The 19,801-nt window shown below is 49.5% G+C and overlaps 1 long non-coding RNA gene across 1 annotated transcript in view; it reads left to right on the top strand.

Moving 5' to 3' along the window:
• The window catches only part of LOC140389307 (uncharacterized), a 37,031-nt gene extending 18,359 nt beyond the window's left edge, over positions 1–18,672 (top strand). Inside the window, exon 3 of the long non-coding RNA XR_011934335.1 lies at positions 17,884–18,672. This is a non-coding gene — a long non-coding RNA (uncharacterized lncRNA). The remainder of the gene's footprint in view (positions 1–17,883) is intronic.
• The last annotated feature ends 1,129 nt before the right edge of the window (positions 18,673–19,801 follow it).

Here is a 19,801-nt window from a genome sequence, read left to right as displayed (position 1 = left end):
GTACAATGTCACATCAGCAGGGTTTACAACAGTTTTTGACAAACAGGGACCCGGCGAACAGTTCCCACCGGCGGGGGTGGGGGGGGGGGGGGGTGGCGGCACCAGTAAATACAGCCAACAGGGGGGGAGAGGGCCATGCCCACTCAGTGCCGACTGGCAGTGTAATGAGGCATTGTCGGGGAGGTGAGTTTCCATTGGGCATCTACATGGGGGCGGAACTCCCATGTCCGTGGGAGGAATCCTTTTTTAATTTTATTTAGACCTACCCCATATGCTGCCTACAATCTCTTCCTGTCCTACAAATATATCACAGTCTGGTAATAAGATTGGATTGTGAATGTCCCTCGCTGAACAAGTTTGGGGTTGGAGAAGCTTCCAGCAAACCAAGAGAGGAACAGTGAGGTTTTTTTTTGCCGAGAAATAGATTCAAACATTCTGGGGCGGGATTCTCCAATAATGGGGCTATGTCCCCATGCCGGCGTGAAAAGCGGCGCCATCCACTCCGGGGTCAACGGTTCCCGATAATGGGGAATGCTCCCCTTCCTAGGTCCCCGCAGCTCCAGCCGGCGCAAAACGGCCGGCGCGAGTTCGCGCATGCGTGCTACGGCCGGCGTATTTCCGCGCATGCGCAAAACGGCCGCCGTGATTCCGTGCATGCGCGGGGGTTCCCTTCTCCGCGACGGCCCCTGGGTAATATGGCGGAGTGCTACAGGGGCCCGGTGCAGAGGAACATAGGACCCCACGGAACCAGCCCGCCTGCCGATCGGTAGGCCCCGATTGCGGGCCAGGCCACCGTGCCCCCCCCCCCGGGTCGGATCCTCCTCCCTCGCCCCAGGATGGCCCCGGCAGACTCACCTTCCAAGTCCCGCCGTGTGGGACCTGAGTAACCCACGCTGGTGCGACTCGGCCAAACTCGGTGGCTACTCGGCCCACCGAGGTATGGAGAATCAGCGGGGGGGGGGCGCTTTCAACGGCCCCGACCGGCATGGCGGGAATCCTGTGGGCGCCCGAGAATCGGCGGTGGAGAATCGGGAAGCCGGTGTCGTGGCGGTGGGGCACGATTCTCGCACCCCCGGGGATTCCCCAACCCAGAGCCGGGTCGGAGAATCTTGGCCCCGGTCTCAGTGGAAAGGCTATTTGTACACGTGGGTGGACTGACTTTCGAAGATGACTTCTACAACAGTTATTATTGAGTGACTGGGAGAGTGTAGTTAAAACCAAGAATCTTTCAGTATGTACATGGAGCAGCTGAAGATGTGTTCCATTGCTAATAATACCCTTGATGTTCTTGATAATCCAGCGGTTTAATCAGGCAGTCGGGAGGCGAGGGAAAGGGTGAACATTTTGATGGAAGTAGTCCCAGGAGTGTATGAAATGCTCCAAGAATTTGTTTGTGCCAGGAAAGCTAAAATACATATGCTTCTGCTGGACATTTTTGTGTAAACCTGAGCAGCACTACAATCCCAAGCTATTGGAGATTGCGGAATGCTATCGGTTTGGAACCAGGAATCAGGTGCCCAGTGAGGACATTGGAGAGTTTATTGTGGCCTTGAAAAAAAGCTGCCCATTCATTGTAAATTTGGAGAATTTCAAGGGAGAGCATTGCAGGATATATTTGTGTGCAGTTTAAAAAGTGAATGCATTCTCAGCAAGTTGCTGACATTGCCAAAGTTAACTTTCGGCATAGCTTGCAAAACAGCATTGTACATGGTGTCATGTGAGAGTACCTTTAAGAAATGGGTGTTTATAAATGGGTGTGTATATAAGTATCTGTAGTGAGAGTACATTTAAGAAATGGGTGTTTATTACTGCAGTGATGTCAGAGAGTGGGTGGAGCTGGGCTGTCTGTCAGCTTTTTACTTTCATTTTAGGCTGTTTGCTGCAGGGTGTGTTTTAGTTTTGTTTTCTGAGCTGGATAGCTGCAGTGACAGCCATAAGGCCAATGCATGAGTCCAGAGGCATACGTACTCTACACCGATACAGCTACAAGACTCCTCAACGACTCTCCCTTGGACTGATCTGTTCCCTGTAAGTCCACTATTCACGACACCCTATGCTGCTCTTGTTTGGCCCTTGTTCCACACTGTTTAAAAACATTTTTTTTAGATTACCCAATTCTTTTTTTCCAATTAAGGGGCAATTTAGCATGGTCAATCCACCTAACCTGCACATCTTTGGGTTGTGGGGGTGAAACCCACGCAGACACGGGGACCTTGTTCCACACTAACCAATCTCTATTTGTTGATGTACCACTTGTCAATGTACTCGGTCGATTATTCTTTTGTCTACGATGTACGTACTATGTATGTTCCCTTGGTCGCAGAAAAATACTTTTCACTGTACTTCGGTACATGTGACACTAAATATCAGTCAATCAATCAATGAAATAGAATAATTGCACTTCTCCTATAATGATCGTACCAAAGGTAGTTTAAGAATATGTGGGGCTTATGAGGTAACTGCAAACTGGAATATAATTCACACGATACTTTGCCAAATGTGGAAGAGCTGTTCACAATGTTGTCAAGAGGTCAGATTTCTTTTTAAAATTAGATCTGACAAATACCTATCAGCAGCTTGAGTTAGATGATGAGTCTAAGTTATATTTGACTTTGAATACACACAACGGTCTATTTCAGTTTCATAGGCTGCCATTGGTGTTTTCTCAGCCTCCGGAAGTTTTCAAGGAGCAATGGATTTTATTTTTAAAGTAATTCAGGGAAAAGTGTGCTATTTGGATAACATACTTATTTCAGCTGCAAATCCATGATGACGGGTTGAAAAAGGTGTTTCAAAAAGCTACTGGAAGAGCACAGAGTTTGAGTGATGGCACACAAATGTGAAATGTTTCAAAACTCTTTAGTTTATTTGGGTCATAGGACAGACAAAGACAGGTTACATTCTATCAAGAATAAGGTTCAAGGCATAAGAAATGCACCACACCCTCAGAATATCTCTCAGCTCAGATCCTTTCTGGGCCGAGTGAATGACTACGGGAAATTCACACCAAATCTGGCAACCTTATTCCATTCATTGAATGAACTCGGGAGGAAGAGTATTCTGTGGAATTGGATCAGAGAGTGTGAAAAGACATCCCAGTTGTATTAGAGATGAGTGATAAGTGGTACGATGCTTGTACATTATGATGTCCCGAAAAAGATAAACTATCATGCGATGCCTCGTCATATGGAATAGGTGCTGTGATCTCTGTGTTGGATAATGGGGAGCAGAAATCGCTTGCATTTGACTCATGCACCCTCAGTGCCAGTGAGCAGAATTATGTTCAGAAAGAACATGAAGCATTGTCTTGAACTTTGGAGTAAGACGATTTCATAAATACTTGTATAGTCATATTTTCCTGATTGAAACTGATCATAAGCCACTGACAGCTATTTTAAATCTACAGTCTCCAGTGCCCATTTTAGCTTCAGCCTGAATGCAGAGATGGGTTTGGATTTTGTCTGCCTATCAGTATGACATTAAGTATGGGCGATCGGAAGATCATTGTAATGCCAATGCGATGTCTAGATTATCATTCCCATCTGAGGTAGAGCCCAATGGGGAGGGTGCGCTTTTAATTTTCACATATAAATGAGATGCCAGTCACAGCAGGTGACATTGGTAGAAAAACTCGTAGAGATCCTGTATTGGCAGGGGAGGCCAACACAGATAATGGATGTAGAAATCAGGCCATGTGTGAGAATGATTTGTCTATTGATAAGAGTTGTTTTATGTGGGGAGCCAGAGTTGTCATTCCTGAAAGGTGTAGATTGCAGTTGCTATGTGATTTACTGAATCAACACTAAGGAATCAGCTTGGCAAAGAGTCGATCTGGAGAGAAGCTTGCTTTGGTGGTCATGGTTAGGTAAGGACATGGAGGACACAGCGAAACAGTGTAGAGCATGTCAAGCTATTGGGAAAAACCGCCATTGGTACCTATGCAACTATGGAAATGGCTAGCGAGATTGAGGCAGAGGCGGCACATAGATTTGGCAGAATCTGAGGAGCAACAGCTATTCATTGTGATAGATAGTCATTCAAAAAGGCTTAAAAGGTTTCCAATGAATTGAACAAGAAGCAGCAAAATTCTAGGCAATTTAAACAGTTGGCTGCTGTTTATGGGGTTCCAAAGGAAATTGTGACTGACAACAGACCTCAGTTTTGTTCAGAAGAGTTTATAATATTCATGAGAATGAACAGGGTAAAACACACGATCGTTCCACCGTATCACCCTGCTTCAAATGGAGTAACAGAACGCACAGTACAAATTACATAGAAAGAAAGAAAATAGGAGCAGGAATGGGTCCTTCAAGCCTGCTCTGCCATCAATATGATCATGGTCGTATTTCAATGCCATATTCCAGCTCTCGCCCCATGCCCCCTAATGCATTTAGTCTATTTCCTGATTTGGCCTCCACAGCCTTCTGTGTTAGAGAATTCCAAAGGTTCACCACCCTCTGAGTGAAGACGTTTCTTCTCAACTCAGTCCTAAACAGCCTACCCTGTATCCTGAGACTGTGACCACTTATTCTAGATCCCTCCCAGCCAGAGGAAACAACATCCCTGTCAGGATTTGTTTGTCTGAAATATTTTTATTGAATTTTACATTTATACACAATACAGAAGGTGATTGAGATGGTTATTATTTACAATTTACAAGTTTTTCTTTCTTCGGCACTCTCCTCCCTCCACTCTCTTGCTTCACCCATTCCCCTCCCCCCCATTCCCCCCTCCCCCTTTCTGTTATTCGAGCTCCGTCTTAGACCCTTTCTTCCGCTGTAGATGTTATAGTCTATCTTTCGTCTTGTTGCTGGCCCCCCCATCCCTTGTTCCTGTCTGCTTTGTGTGGTCCTGATAGCTCCTATTGGTCCCCCTGCCCCCCCCCCCCCCCCCCCTTCCCTTCATTTTCACTATTGGCTTCAGACAAATCTTGTAACAGGCTGATGAATGGCCCCCATGCTTTGTGGAAGCCCTCATCCGACCCTCGGATGGTATATTTGATCTTCAACTCCATGCAGGCGGGGAAGGCACCGGGATCCGATGGGTTTCCGGCAGACTTCTTAAAAAAATTTGCACCAACTCTTGACCCGCACCTACGGGAGATGTTCGCAGACTCGCTAACAAGGGGCACTTTGCCTCCTACGCTAACACCATGTTACCATTAGCTGTCTGGCCACTCAATCGTGTAGCAATCCAAATTTTCTTGTTTGGTAGCACACCTATGGCTTCTTTACTGCTTGTGTATAGCCAGTACAAAAGCATTTAATAAGGCTGTGTACTTAAACTGAAAAAATTAGAGGACACGTTATTGATGGGCATATACAATAAAACGCTTAGTCCTTCGCCAGAAAACGTGCTGTCACGATCAAGCAGCCCTGAAGGCTCTGCTGTTAATTTTGCAAAGGGCTTTGTGCAGAGCTTGGAGCCTATCCTTTCTGATGTGGAAATGGTAGCCAAATACGTAAGAACATTTGTGGACCCAACCATAATGTAGCGGCTGGTGGCCAATGTCTGAACTTCTGCTGCAGCACAGAAAGAAGCTAACAAACACCTGAGTGTTGTAGCGCCGCCGATACAATTTCAATTACCTTAATTTGTGCAAACGCACTGTAAACCTACACTTTTCAACCTTGAGCTCCTGTTACAGCCAGTACTCAGGGATAGAGGATTAAAGTAATAGGTATGAGCACGTAAACTGATCTTAATCTCTTCTGAGAAAAAAAAGCACTTTGTGTAGCAGTCACTATTTTGCAGATTAATTACAGAATACCTGGGCTTTAATTTCGAGGCTCTCTATTTTTAATACCAGTGACAACATTAGGTACAGTCAGAGTATTTTCTTACAAAACTTGAACAGATCTAATTCATGAAAGAAATAAAGTTCATGGAATAAAACCCCACCCCCAAAGAATATCAGACACAACCAATGTTTAGAATTCCATTAAATACATTGCAAAATATTACTTCAATATTTGGTTAATTGGTCATTATCTGCCCCCACTGTAACCTTTTCAATTAATTGGAATATACACACATTCGATCAGAGATTATGCAACCCACTTGAGACAGTTCTGTTATCAGTTTAAGGACTAGAGTCTTGTGCTAAATTAACATTGTGAAATATACTGCAGGGTTCAGATACATTAACCATTCTAGAACTGCGGTTCCTTACAGGAAGGGTAGAGTTCAGATTTATTCATGCAACAAGTCAGCTCATGAAGAAATTATTTGTGGTTCTGCATACTTCTGCAATTCTAATCTATATAAATTACTTGTACTAGCAGATGTTATTTTACTATAACACATTCCTTTGCAATAAAACATTGACTCAAATTTTAACCAATATTATAACCCTACATTTAAAATTAAAATGTTGCAGTTGTTGATTGTAAAATAAAATCTGTGATTTTTATTTGCACACATATGGAAGTATGAAAATGATGTTTAAAAAAGAGAGAATGCTGGTCTTTGATCCACCATCTACATTGAGTTGTCTGATCAGGGGCACTATAATTAACCTTGAGTTAGCAAAGGAAATTATCTAGGGTTCCTGTTTCTGATGATTTGCATGGTGACATCAACTGAGAATATTAAAATTGGCCTTTTGCAGCAAGAATAGGTTGCTGATACTAACATGACTTGAGAATTTTGATGGTCTGTTCCACAATGACCATGGTGGGAGCAATGACCTCATAGACCCTGGTTTTCGACTCTATATTTACTGAAGGCTAATGCAAGTATCCCTGCTCTTCTGCGGTAACTCAGTCATAATGTTGTGGCACAATGGGTCTTCTGGATTGACTGAGAGTAAATGCATTATGGCTCCTCTCCAGGTGGCAGGCAAAGGCATTCATATTGAAGTATCCGGCATCAATGACTATTTAGACATCCAAGAAATGAAATCCTCTCCTATTCATGAGGCTGATGGGCATACACAGGATCATTACAGCCACATACATGGGGTCAATGGCATCCGACACCTGTGAGGACCCAACCACTTGGAGGAAGCTGTCAGCTTTGCTGGGTCCATGTAAAACGCAATGGACTTGCTGTGTGTGTGCTGTTCTCCCAGCCTATTACATCCAAATCCTTAAGGGCTACCAATAAAATTTACGTTGTGAATCTAACACCTTCCACCATTAGTTAGACATGTTTAGTTTTGTGGCAAGTTTCTGTAAGTTTAAGCTGATACTGGTACACTGAGAGAAACTGGGCATGTGGGAATCTGGACATCTGGGGCCTTGAATGAAAGAAAGATTTGAGTAAGCGATGGAGAAAAAGAAGACAGAAAAGAGGTTCCACACCTGTACTAGTAATGTTTCAGTGCCGGAATTCTTCACTGTTAAGATTTAACGTGCCTATAAAAAGGTGCTTAGATTGAAACGGACAAGACAACTTATTGCAGCAAACATAGTTTGTGTAGTGTAAATACAGCAGCATCACACCATTCAAAACATTTCATTGGTGAGACAAGTGATGAAATGCTGTCTGGATTTGCTCGCAACAGTGAATGAGTGGAGCCAGCTGTTTATTGCACTTGCCCACGGACATTCTATGAGAAGTTACACTGGAGTCGTACACTGTAAATGAGCTGAGTTTCCTCTATAGGAAATCTGGGACATGTTTGAACAGGCTACCAAGGGCTGAACTTTGACAGAGCAGTGGTGGCCCCGAAGGCAGGCCATGGAAGCCAGGAGCAACCCCACCTTGGCTCTTCCCATGAGACCTGGCCCGATTCTGTTCACACCAAGCAATTAACTGCTTGGGGTCAGGGTTCTGGTCCCTTTCAGTGCAGAGGTACCACTTCCAAGAGTTGCCAGGCAATTGGAGGCCATTTGTGTGGAATCAGGAGGAGTAGGAGGGCCGTTGTATCTCTTTACACAGTGCAAAAAAACCATGACATTCAAAAGAAAGGGCTGTGTATTTAGCAGAAATTGAGGGGTGTGGGGGTGGGTGTGGCCAGCATGGAACCAAATGAGTCAGGGTCACCATGACCAGTCAGATAGACCCTGGTAAGGGGAGGGGGTTGCTCTTGAGGACAAGGAGTCCTGATCAGAATGGCCTTCCCTCCCCAAGTCTGTAGAATGCCAGCAGCAGTGGGAAGAGGCTTTGAAGTACCCCTTAATTGACCATCTCACTTGCCTTCTGGGCAGGAAGACCAGCCTTCATCTACCGTGATGCTGAGGGAATTGCTCATGTTGGGGAGGCGACTGGCAATCCACTTGCTATCTTCCCACCCATTTCTACCACCCCCCATCTTCCTGCTGAGAGTCCAATATCGCCATAGTTTGCTGACAGTTGCGCCGATGTCCGTGGGGCTTCTGCAGAGCCGGGGGGAGTAGCGGGGGGCTGGCCAGGGGGTGGGCTGTGGGGTCGGTATGGACGGGCACGGAACACATTGCTGTAGCCTGCAAGGCAGCTGCGCACGCTACTGACTGTCCACTATGAACTTAGGGCCACAGGTTGTATGGGTGTCCCCCCAGGCCACCCCCTAGGTGCCCAATGGCCCCAGCTGGCCCATCAGCCATATGGCTGCACTTCAGCACAACCAGTACCATCTTGTTGGCTGGGATGCTGTGCGTGGGGAGTGCAGAGTGTGTATGCGGCTGCAGCTTGTCGGTCTCCTTAGTGTCAATCTGGAATCGGCACTGTTTCTCATTGGAATCCATTGTGTTCCACGTGGCGCCAGTGCTAGCCCATTAACAGTCGCTGAATCGGCCTAGGTGTGGCGTCAGTTCTGCAGTCGTGGAAGTCCACGAATCTTAGGTGGGATCCTGTGATCCTGAGTCTAAGTGTTGACGCTGTCGGGAACACCGTTGAGAGGCCGTCAACACGGCCTCAGGATCAGCAATTCTGGCCCCTACAGGGGGCCATCACGGCACTGGGGCAATCCACGCTGCTCCAGCTGCTGATCCTGGCGTGAACTGGGAGCCGCGGGATCCGCGCATGCTCAGTGGCACCGGCGCCAACGCGCGCATGCGCAGAGGTTCCCTTCTCCATGACGGCCCCGACGCAGGGCAACAGGGGCCGGCGCGGAAGGAGGCCCCCCCCAGCAAGAGAGGCTTGCCTGCCGATCGGTAGGCCCCGATCACGGGCCAGGCCACATCAGAGGCCCCCCCCCGGGGTCAGCCCCCAACAGGCCACTCCCAGACCCTTCCACGCCGAGGTCCTGCCAGCTGAGGGCAGGTGTGAACGGCAGTGGCGGGACTCGGGTTTGCTACGACGGCCGCTCGGCCCATCCCGGGCCGAGAAACGGCCGGGGGGGGGGGGGTCGCGTAGAGCGGCACCCAACCGGCGCCGCGCCAACCATGCCGGCGCCAATGGCGGCAATTATCGCGTCCCGACATCGGGGGCGGCGGGCGCGATTCGCGCCGGTCGCAGGGATTCTCCGGCCCGGCCCCGGACTGAGAGAATCCCGCCTCTTGCCCCAGTGTCAACACTTGGGGTGGGATTCTCTCAGCCCGGGGCCGGGCTGGAGAATCCCCGTGACCGGCGCGAATCGCACCATGCCGCCCCAATACTGGGACGTGATTCTCTGCAGAGCGGAGAATTGGCGCCATTGGCGCCGGAATGGTTGGTGCGGCACGGGTCGGGGGCCGCTCTACGCGGCCCCCCCTGCTGATTCTCGGCCTGGGATGGGCCAAGCGGCCGTCGGAAAAAGCCTGAGTCCCGCTTGCGCCGTTCACACCTGAACTCAGCCGGCGGGACCTCGGCGTGGAAGAGTCCGGGAGTGGCCTGTGGTGGGGGAGGGGGGGTCCGATTCCGGGGGGAACTCCGATGTGGCCTGGCCCGCGATTGGGGCCCACCGATTGGCTGGCCAGCCTCTCTGGCTGAGGGCCTCCTTTCTTCCGCGCCGGCCCCTGTAGCCCTGCGCCATGTTGCGTCGGGGCTGGCGCGGAGAAGGAAGCCACTGTGCAAGCGCTTGTTGGCGCCAGTGCCTCTGCGCATGCACGGACCCCGCGGTGCCCAGTTCACGCCAGGATCAGCAGCTGCAGCGGCGTGGATCGCTCCAGTGCCGTGCTGGCCCTCTGTGGGGGCCAGAATTGCTGATCCTGAGGCTGTGTTGGTGCCGTCGAGAAACGTGACGGCGTTTCCGACGGTGTCAACACTTAGCCTCAGGATCACAGAATCCCGCCCTATGTCAGAGGAACAGAGAATCCCGCCGTCTGTCTGTCCCACACTTGTTGTTTCATCTCCTCCAGTCACTGATTCTCTCTCTGCAGCATTTACTGTTCCTCTAGATTCAGAATCTTTGATTGGAGAGAGCGAATGTGCTACTGGAGGAACTGGAACATCGGACATGAGAAAGACAGAATCTGTAATTGCAAGTGCTGTTTCATCTCTCCCTTACTCGCTGCCCTTCTAATCGCAATTCTGTAGTCAATTCCCACTCTCAGCAGCTGCTGGTTTAATTGACAGTTAATGGCCAGAATTTTCTGGTCATTGTGATTCAGTTTTGTTGCCGGCAGCGCACCCCACCAGTGTGTTTCCTGGTGACGTGCGGTGGTTACAATGGGAAATCCCATTGGCAATCGGCGGAAAGAAATAATCAGGCTGCCAGCGAATGGCGCGAGAAACACATGGCTGGTGCATCGGGAATCACACCCAATGACTTTTGAGGTACTTGCAGGTGCGGGATTTCGTACGCAGATTGGTACCATCCTTCCCACGCCTCCCACCAAGGGGGATCCAGGACAGGGTAGTTTCCAGAGGAGAGGTGGGAGAGGGGAGAGTCTCCGACATTTATAAAGAACTATTGGGAGCAGAGGAGGCACAGACCGAAGAACTGAAGCTTAAGTAGGAGGAGGAGCTCGGGGGGGAGATAGAGGATCTCCCTCTATCAGGAATGACCTTTGGGAAGCTTTAAAGGAAACTAGAACTGTCTGTTTCAATTTTTAAAAAAGGCTGTACTTTTTGCCACTTTCCAAATTCTGTCACCTTTAGGCAACTGCCTACTTGCCTCGTGGTTGCACCGGCTCTCAAATGCCTCTCACTGTCATCTGGTTGGATGTAAATGTACTCACCTGGCTTCATTTGTATCTGTACTGTCACAGCTTGAGTATCACCCACAATTCCTTCTCTTCTTAATCCTGCAGCGTGACTTCTGGTGCCCCCTGAGGATCTAGTCTTGGGCCCCTCTTTTTTTCAAATCTACATGCTAATCACAAAATCATAGCGTCAATTTCTATATTCATGCTGACAATACCCAACTCTACCTTACCATCGCTTATCTTTTATTTTTAATAAACAATTTTATTGAGGTATTTTTGGCATATAAAACATTATACCGTAGTATACAAAAAGCAAATAAGACATAATGCAAGCATCAGATCCCCTCTCGCAAGAACCTGCCTAAGCAACCCCCTACTCTACGCTACCCTAACCGCCCCCCCCTTTCCCCCCCCCCCCCCCCCCCCCCCCACCCCCCCTTCCCCTGCTGATGATCAATTCTCCACGAAGAAGTCAATGAATGGCTGCCACCTCCTGGCGAACCCTGACAGCGATCCTCTCAAGGCGAACTTAATTTCCTCCAGCCCGAGAAAGCTCGCCATGTCCGAAAGCCATACTTCAGACTTCGGGGGCTTTGAGTCCCTCCATGCCAACAGTATTCGTCACCGGGCTACCAGAGACGCAAAGGCCAAGACGTCGGCCTCTTTCTCCTCCTGGACTACGGGGTCCTCCGAAACCTCAAAAATTGCCACCTCAGGACTCATTGCCACCCTAGTTTTCAATACCCGGGACATGACGTCCGCGAATCCCTGCCAGTACCCCCTTAGTTTAGGACACGCCCAGAACATCTGTACATGGTTCGCTGGTCCTGCAGCACATCTAGCACATTTGTCCTCCAGCCCAAAGAATTTGCTCATCCGGGCCACCGTCATGTGGGCCCAATGTACGACCTTGAACTGGATCAGACTGAGTCTGGCACATGTTGCGGTCGTGTTTACTCTACTCAAAGCGAAAACCCAGATGCCATCCTCTATCTCCTCCCCCCGAGCTCCTCCTCCCACTTAAGCTTCAGTTCTTCGGTCTGTGCCTCCTCTGCTCCCAATAGTTCTTTATAAATGTCGGAGACTCGCCCCTCTCCCACCTCTCCTCTGGAAACTACCCTGTCCTGGATCCCCCTTGGTGGGAGGCGTGGGAAGGATGGTACCAATCTGCGTACGAAATCCCGCACCTGCAAGTACCTGAAATCATTCCCTCTCGCCAGCCCGAACTCCTCCTCCAACACCCTCATGCTCCGGAAGCTCCCTTCCAGGAACAGATCGCCCATCCCTGCAATCTCTGCCCTCCGCCATAATTGGAACCCACCGTCCATATTCCCCGGGGCAAATCGGTGGTTCCCGCAGATTGGGGACCAAACCGATGCTCTCACTTCCCCTATATGCCTCCTCCACTGGCCCCAGATCCGTAGAGCCGCCTCCACTATAGTGCTGGTGGAGTATTGTGCCGGTGGGAGCGGCAGAGGCACAGTAACCAAGGCTGCCAAACTGGTGCCCCTGCACGAAGCAGCCTCCATCCGCTCCCAAACCGACCCCGTACCCACCATCCATTTTCTTACCATGGCTATGTTAGCTGCCCAGTAGTAGTTGCTAAAGTTCGGCAACGCCAGCCCCCCATCCCCTCGGTTCCTCTCGAGCATCGCCTTCCTTACCTGTGGGGACTTTCCCGCTCAAACAAATCCCAGGATAATTTTATCTAACCTCTGAAAGAAGGACCGCGGGATGAAGATGGGGAGACACTGAAATATGAACAAGGATCTCGGGAGAATCGACATCTTCACCATCTGCACTCTCCCCGCCAATGACAGCGGGAGCGCATCCCATCTCCGGAACTCGTCCCTCACTTGCTCCACCAACCGGGACAAGTTTAGCTTATGCAACTTACCCCAGTCTCACGCTACTTGTATCCCTAAATACCTGAGGTTTTCTCCTACCAGCCTGAACGGCAGCCCCCTCAGCCTACTCCCCTGACCTCTCGCCTGCACAACCCACATCTCGCACTTTGCCATGTTCAATTTATATCCTGAGAACCGACCGAATTCCCTCAGGGTTTCCATGATTCCGTCCATCCCCGCCATTGGGTCTGACATGTATAACAGCAGGTATAACGAGAATTTATGTTCCACTCCCCCCCGGACAAGCCCTTCCCAGTCCCTTGAAGCTCTCAGAGCAATTGCCAAGATCTTGGCCAGTAACAGCGTCTGCGTTAATCAACGAGATCGGCCTATAGGACCCACATGCCTCCGGGTCTTTATCCCATTTCAGTATAAGCGAGATAGTGGCCTGCGACATCGTTGGGGTAAGACCCCTCTGCTTCTTGCCTCGTTGAACACCCTGACCAGCAGCAGCCCCACCACCTTGGAGAACTTTTTATAAAACTCCACCGGGTATCCGTCCGGCCCCGGGGCTTTACCCGACTGCATGACCTTCAGGCCCCCCAGTACTTCTTCGGTCCTGATCGGGGCCCCAGCCCGTCTACCACCCCCTACCTACTCTTGGGAAGGTCAGTCCGTCCAAAAAGCGCCTCATCCCCTCCGGTCCCTTGGGGGGTTCCAAGGTGTACATCTTGCTATAAAAGTCCCTAAACACCTTGTTCAGTCCTACCGGGTCCCCCCCCAGGTTTACCTCCCCGTCGACTACCTTTCCTATTTCCCTCACCGCTTCTCTCTCTCTTAGTTGTTGTGCAAGCATTCTGCTGGCCTTCTCCTCATGCTCGTATATTGCACCCTTTGCCCTTCTAAGCTGCTCTACGGCCTTCCCTATAGACAACACCCCAAACTCGGTCTGCAGCCTCTGTGTTTCCTAAGTAACTCTGGCCTCAGGGACTCCACATAGCTCCTGTCCGTCCGTAAGATTTCCTTAACCAGTCGGTCCGTTTCTGCCCCGACTGTCCTGTCCCTATGGGCTCGGATTGAAATCAGCTCCCCTCTCACCACTGCCTTCAGTGCCTCCCAGAGCACCACTGCTAGACTTCTCCAGTATCATTTACCTGCAGGTAATTATGCATGCATTTCCTCAGCCTCTCACACACCGCCTCGTCCGCCAGCAGCCCCCCTTCCAGCCTCCATAGTGGGCACAGAAAGCTATCTTTGCAAATTGGCAGATCAACCCAGTGCGGAGCATGGTCTGAGATGGTAATTGCCGAATATTCTGCACCCGTCACCCCTATCAGCAAGTCCCTGCTCATGATAAAGAAATCGATTAGGGAATACACCTTGTGGACGTGAGAATAGAACGAAAACTCCTTCGCCAACGGCCGACTAAATCTCCATGGGTCAGCTCCCCACATTTGCTTCATGAACCCTTTCAGTTCCTTTGCCATTGCTGGCACCCTACCCGTTTTCGAACACGACTGGTCCAGGCTAGGATCAAGAACTGTGTTAAAGTCCCCACCCATGATCAGTTTGCGTGAGTCCAAGTCCGGGATCTTCCCCAGCAACCTCTTAACAAAATCTACGCCATCCCAATTAGGGGCAGATACGTTGACCAGGACTACTCTCACCCCCTCGAGCTTACCCCTAACCATAACAAACCTCCATCCGCAAATATGCCCTCCACCTCAAATTGGACCCGCTTGTTGATCAAGATCGCAACCCCCCTGGTCTTAGTGTCGAGCCCCGAATGGAAGACCTGACTAATCCAGCCCTTCCTTAATCTGACCTGGTCAGCCACTTCCCGATGAGTGTCCTGTAACATGACTACGACCGCCTACAAAACCCGTAAATGTGCGAACACACGCGCCCTCGTGACTGGCCCGTTTAGCCCTCTAACATTCCAGGTGATCAGCCTGGTCGGGGGCACCTCGCCCTCCCCCCCCCCCCCCCCTTTGCCGATCAGCCATTTCCTTTCTTTGGCCAGCCCCCAAACCATGTGTCATGCTTCTTCTGGCCCGCCTCCTGGCCGCCTCCACCCCTGACCCTGACCTCCTCACTGTTACCATGCCCAATTTCCAACATCGTCAGCAGACTTACTCTCCCCCCCAGCAACACCACCCTATAATGAAACCCCTAACATAAACTCGCTAAATGAACACCCCCCCACCTGGATTCCGTTGACTAGCCCACCCAGCTAGCCTGGTGGCTCCCAACTCAGGCGCCAGCGAGTCTCCCACCTATTGTTCCCTGGCTCCCCTCCCTCCGGCCCATCCACACCACTTTCCCAAATCAGCCCTGCTTGAACAAATACTCTAAATAGGACAGAGACAGCCCCAACAATAGTGCAATTTAAGTCACACAAAACAAAATAGCAGGCACTGCTAACCATTCCTATCTGAACGCAGAAAGAGATCGCAAAAATTCCCTGAAAAACACCCTCCCATATCCGAACCATTCTAAGTATTCTCTTTTTCTTACAAAACTCAAGCACAAAAGCGAAAAAGAGACATGGAGAGAAAAAAGACAAAAAAACACATAAAAACCAAGATACAAAAGCATGAAAAAACATGCAGGCATCTCTCAGAAACAAGAGAGAAAGAATTCAGAGTTCCAACACGAGACCAAGAATCCTCAGCTCGGGACCAGCCCTTGCCTCTTTGCAAAGTCCATCGTCTCCTCGGGTTCCTCAAAATAATGGTGCTGGCCCTCATGCATAACCCATAGTCGCGCCGGATAGAGCAGCCCAAATTTCACCTGCTTCTTATATAAAATCTCTTTAACTTGCCTGTAGCCTGCCCTCCTTCTGGCCACCTCTGCGCTCAGGTCTTGGTAAACGCGCAGGGTGCTATTTTCCTAGTTGCAGCTCCGCGCGCTCTTGGCCCATTGAAGAACCCGCTCCTTATCCAGGAACCTGTGGAACCGGACCACCATCACTCGTGAGGGACCCCCTCGCCGCAGCTGCCTCACCTGCACTCTATGTGCCCTGTCCACCTCCGGAGGGCGAGGCAACACCTCCTTCCCCAGCAGCTTCTGGAACATATCTGCCACATATGCGGCAGCATCCAGCCCCTCGGCCATCTTCGGGAGGCCAACGATTCTTAAATTCTGCCGGCGAGACCCGTTCTCCAGGTCCTCCAGCTCTTCCAGGAGCATTTTTTGTTGGTCTCTCAACCTTCGAATCTCCATGTCTGCCACCGTTTGAAAGTCCGCCTGTTCCTCCACCGTCTTCTCCAGCTCATGGATCTTCTCAGCCTGCATTCGGTCAAACGATTTCTGGAGCGGTTCCAAATGATCACTTTTCAGTGCCAGGAAGTTCTCCTGCATAACCTGCAACAGGTGCTCCATTGTCGGCTGAGCTGACAGTGCCGGGTCTGGACATCGGCCACATTGGTTTCCCTCACAGCCTCCCCTTTGCCCTTGCTTGTCCACTTCTTCAACTGTTTGCGATCCTTCCTACTTCTTAGTTTCATACACCCCTGTATGAATTCAGTGCCTGAGTGCTATTACTTTCCAATCCAGCGCTTAAAAGCACAAAAAAGTCGGGGGAAAAGGTCCAAAAGTCCGACCCGAGCGGGAGCCACCAAGTGTGCGACTTACTCCCTCATTGCCGCCACCGGAAGCCCACCGTCGCTTATCTTGCCACACCCACTCTCTCTAAAATGTCTGACTGCTTGTCCAACATCCAATAATGGATGAGCTGAAATTTCCTCCAATTAGATATTGTGAAGGTGGAAACCATTGTTTTTGGTCCCTGTCATGAACCCCATTCCCTCCTGCAGACTCCATCCCTCTACCTGATAACTGTCTGAGGAGGAAACACTGTTTTCAACTTTGGCATTAAATTTGACCCTGAGATACGTTTCTGGCACTTCCATCACTAAGTCCTCTATTTCCAACGATGGAAAATCACCTGACTTTGACCTTACCTCACCTTATCTGCTGCTGTAGCCCCCATTCATACTTTGTTGCCTCTAGACTTCACTATTCTGTGCATTTCCATCAGTCTCCCATGTTCTATCTTCAGCAAACTTGAGGTAATCTAAAACTCTGCTGCCCTAACTTGCACCAAGTCCTCTGCGCTTGCCTTTATTTTAAAATACCCATCCTCATTTTCAAACTCTTCCTTGCCCCTAAATTGGAGAGAAAAAAAGAATTGGGTACTCTAGCCTTGCACCTTCCATCTATGCAACCTCCATTAGACTTACACCATACCTCACTCACTCCCTGCTTAGACAATTCTGGCCTATTGACCATGCCTGATTTTAATCACTGCACCCTTGACAGCTGCATCTTCAGCTCCCTAGGCTCTATACTCTGAAGTCCCCTCCCATTATCTTTCTGCCTCTCTTCCTCTCTTTCCTCCATTAAGACATTCCATCTCATTGACCAAGTTGTTAATCATCTGGCCTAATATCTCCTTCTGTGACTCACTGTCAAACGTTATTCCATAACACTCCTGCAAAGTGCCTTGGGATGCTTCATTATGTGCAAAGTGCCATATAAATACGAGTTGTTGTTGTATGATAGTTAATAAACAAATAGTTAATTGAAGGAAACCTCTCCTCAATGATGGGCTAAAGGCGTTTCACTTCCCTGTATTATAAAGGATATAAACTACCGGCTGACAGCAATTTGGCATATTCCATCTCTACTGCTACTAAACTATTCCAATAAAAACACACGGTTGCCCCAGGCATTTGGATCACAGCTGCATCCTCTTGTAAATTTCTAGAGCTCAGAACAGGTACACAGTGTACTACATCCAGAAATAGCACTCAATGTACTACTATAATACTGCTGAACCTTGAGCTTTTATGTGGGTCTGTACTCAAATGCTATTGTCTTATTTTATGAAAACTTTGCAATGTGACCATTCTGACAACATGGTAAATCTCAAGAAGCAGCACAATCTAAATCTATACCTTTAACCTACTAAATGTACCCAAGTGTTTGCCTCAAAAGAGATTCAAGATTTTAAAACAACTTTGTTTTTCTCAATTTTACAGATAACTGAAAATGGCTTTGTTGCAAATAATGTTGGATTTTTGCTGAGATGGCCTTTCTGCTTTGCGAGGAAGTGCACTGTTCCTCAGAGACCATGGCCGAAATTCCTGAGCCGTTGTGATTCACTTTCCCCGCCGGCAGTGTGATGCCGACCGCGGGTTACCTGGTAGCATGCAGTGGCTTCAATGCGAAATACCACCGACGAGCAGAGGAAGGAGCAAAACCTGCCTTCAGCCAACGACCGGCCTCCGAGAAACACGCGGCTGGGGTCTGGAGAATCCCGCCCCATATTTTGTATTTTATGCATCAACCAGAATGCAGTACGCCAATCTTTGTTAAAGGAGTATTCTTTTTTAAAAATATATTTAGAATACCCAATTGTTTTTTTCTCTCCAATTAAGGGGCAATTTAGCGAGGCCAATCCATCTACCCTGCGCATCTTTGGGTTGTGGGGGTGAGACCCACGCAAACACGGGGAGAATGTGCAAACTCCACACGGACAGTGACCCAGAACCGGGAACGAACCCAGGCCCTGAGGCAGAGTGCTAACCACTGGGCCACCGTGCCGCCACGTTAAAGGAGCATTCATGCCATTGAAAGGAGGGTGAAGAATGAAGTTTTTATCCAGATGTGCAAATGACTTTATCTTTTATTTCATGAAATCCCTCAGATCCATTGGGCTGGATTCTCCGCCCCGCCGCGTCACATTTCTGTTTCAGCACGCCGGCGGGATGCTCCATTACGCTGGCTGATTAATGGGGTTTCCCATTGTGGGGCAGCCCCACGCCATCCGAAACCCCCGGGCTGCTGGCAAAATGGAGCATCCCGCCGGCAGAGGATCCATCCCCTTGACACTCAAAAACGCAGAGATGCATTCCTGTACATGGATACATTGAGGTGGATGAAGAAATACATAAGAGGCTACAACAGAGGCAACAGGCTCAGACAATCCTTGTTGGTATTTACTCCAGAAAAGACAAAGAAATTCTCATCATATTTATCAACCTGGTTCTCATCTCCATTAAACTTCTTTTCCTTCATTCACCTATTCCGTCTCATCTTAATGTTGACGTTATGGCAGATTTTCAATTTGCTCCCAGGTCTTAAACTAGTGTTGCCTGTTATAGAAATCACCCAACTTTCATTTCCATTCATCAAGACCAAACCCAAGCAATGAGCAGATTACCAAAGGCACCAACAAAATTGTAAAAATGTGATTGAAATTCTTGAGGTAACTTTCAGGGTTTGAGCTCAGCTGACACTCTTGTCTGCTGGTCGAACAGACTTGGGAAATTGGCCCTTATAACTTTTGGCACTTAATTAGTTCCTGTTTTCTCTCAGAAATGGTTTCACATCAAGCTATTTACCAAATTATACTTTCGAATTTATACTTATCCAGCTGAACAGATGTGTATTTTAAAACTACTGAAATGGCTGCCAACAAATGGATCATTGGATATTGACGGTATTTCACTGGGACATCGCATTTGTTCATTGTCTTGAAATGAGAAAAGTCCATGTTGTGATAACGACCGGAATTCGGTCGTTAGGATTCTCGGCCGGGATTCTCCGACCACCTGCCGGGTCGCAGAGTCCCCGGGGGGCGGGGAGGCTCGAGTCCCGCCACGTAGGGATTCCCGCCACGCCAGTCAGGGACGGTTGACAGTGGCCGCCCTGGTGATTCTCCGGGCCCCAATGGGCCGAGCGGCCGTCCAGTTTTGGCCAGTCCCGCCGGTGTGAATTACTCGCCTCACGCTCGGCGGGACCTGGCAGGTGAGTATGCGGAGGCGGTCCTCAGGGGGTGTGTGGGGGGATCCGACCTCGGGGGGGGGGGGGCACGGTGGCCTGGCCCGCATTCGGGGCCCACCGATATGCAGCCGAGCTTGTTCCGTGGGGGCATTTCTTTCCTCCGCGCCGGGC

This window comes from Scyliorhinus torazame, chromosome 14 (assembly GCF_047496885.1).
Source record: "Scyliorhinus torazame isolate Kashiwa2021f chromosome 14, sScyTor2.1, whole genome shotgun sequence".
Classification (NCBI taxonomy): domain Eukaryota; kingdom Metazoa; phylum Chordata; class Chondrichthyes; order Carcharhiniformes; family Scyliorhinidae; genus Scyliorhinus; species Scyliorhinus torazame.
This window is presented reverse-complemented; position numbering and strand designations above follow the sequence as displayed.